At 35.7% G+C, this 2,065-nt stretch overlaps 1 pseudogene; it reads right to left on the bottom strand.

The window, feature by feature from the left end:
- Window positions 1–507: 507 nt before the first annotated feature.
- LOC150018739 (mitotic spindle assembly checkpoint protein MAD2A pseudogene) lies at window positions 508–1,180 on the bottom strand (annotated as a pseudogene).
- Window positions 1,181–2,065: the final 885 nt, after the last annotated feature.

A 2,065-nucleotide genomic window follows, 5' to 3' on the forward strand; every position in this document is an offset into this window, starting at 1 on the left:
ATTACATATATATTAAATCAAATAACTGGAGACTTTTTTCAGTATGGAAACTATACAAATGAAATAATGGGCAAAAGGACCTAATAGCAATATTTTGTTATTGTGGATTATCAGTTACTTTATGACCTAAATAAAAATTATTCCAAATAGTCAGACTTCTTTTGCTGTGTTTTATATTTACCTATATTCTGAGTCAAGCTACTTAGCCAAAAGGTCTGATTACAAAGGCATCTAGCTTTATAGCAAAAGTTTTCACATCTAGTTACCACCTTCAAAGAATGACATGACAGTGCAAATGTCATCTGCTGGTTCCCTTTTGAACAGTATGCAAAAAATTATGTCAACTCTATGGAAAGTCAAACTGATACCAAAAATGGAACAATTATGCACAGTTCAATAAAGTATCATGTTTAGTTTTCCCCAACTAAAAATCAATGAAATACATCCCGAACTATAGTTGACCTGGTTTCGGGAAACACAACTGGGAATTACATTTTTGTTTTCCGCTCACTTTCGGTCAAGGACAGGGATTTGGTAGGCTACCATGCTGTTTATTTTGTGGATTGTAGTAGTGACGGGATGCAGTCAAACTTGCTCAGGATTGATAATGAACTATGGTTCCGACTTTTCCCACTTTTCAGATACAACCAAATCTTTGACTGTATAGATCAACAGATCAAGTGAACAAGAAACTTCCAACAGTGGCAGAAATGTCACTGTACCTGTGATCTGTCTCATCACTGAGCGGATTTCATCCTGGATAGCTTTCTGAGATTTTTCTCTGGGTGTACTGTTATCTTTGGCAGTTTTGTCACACTCGACATCAAACTGCCATCTTTCAAGGACCTCACCACTTTCAATATCCAAGATGACTACCACCAGTTTCTGAACTGAACGTTTGTATAACCAATCTTTTAGTTGTTCCACCACATTATTTAGGTATTTTGTGAGCTCAAGATCAGTAGTTACAAGCAAGGGTGAGTCCATATTTCTGTACTGGAGTAAAGGTTTCAGAGGGATAAATGCCAAGCTGATATAAAAGGCTGTTGATGGCAAATGAGAACTTGGCCACTATTTCGGCGCTCCCGAGCAGGGTGATGCCCTGCTCCTGGGAGTTCTGCGCGCCATGACCAGCCCGATTGCTGTGACATGTGTCCCCCAGCACATGGTGACCACACATTGTGACCACAGGGCTCCGATGGACTCAGCAGCGGCTCCTGCCTCTCGTTTCAAAAGTGACGACAGCTCGCCATTGTGTCTTCCTGTCCCAACAATTTTTGAAGTGCCCATATTTTCTCCCAGGTGTGAAAGGTAATATTTAATACCAATATATTATCAGGTCTCTATTTTCGGATTATTTATTCTGTTCAATTAACCATTTTCTTTTATTTATGTGATAATGGCAAACTGTTTCAGTTATGATTTATTTGTATCGTATTTTAACACCTGAAAATTCAACTACCCTTATTATTTTAATTTCAATATTTTTTATGTTCTAATACCCTTACATATCTGTGTTCCATGTATCCTCTAAACTTGATATTAGAGTTCCTCCTTCTCCACTGTGCATTGTTTTTATCCTATTTTGTTTTCCTGAAATTCTATTGACAAAACTGCCTAAAATTTTTAATAAACATATAGTTGTTATCTAACTCAAACAACTGAATTTTGTTCTAATAGAAACTAACTGCTAACTAGGTGTTATAGGCTAAATTGCATTCATCTAAAATACATGTTTTGAAATCTTAACTGCCCAATATCTCATGACTGTATTTGAAGACAGTTTTTTTAAAGAGGTAAATTAAACTAAGGTCATATGGGTCATCTAATATGACTGCTGTTCTTATAAGATGAAGAGGTGAGATTAGGGCATGTACGTGAACAGAGGAAAGCCAACAGAGGTTCTATTATTTTTCTAATGTCAGTATATTATTTTATATTCCACTCCAATTTTTTCTAGTAGTAAAAATACCGCAATTGTTATTAGTAAAATAATAATAAATGTCAAACTGAGTTTTTTTTTTTATCACAATGCCATTTAAAGAGTCTACATCAAGTGTTCACT

This window comes from Furipterus horrens, unplaced genomic scaffold (genome assembly GCF_987537825.1).
Source record: "Furipterus horrens unplaced genomic scaffold, mFurHor1.1.pri manual_scaffold_2, whole genome shotgun sequence".
Lineage (NCBI taxonomy): Eukaryota > Metazoa > Chordata > Mammalia > Chiroptera > Furipteridae > Furipterus > Furipterus horrens.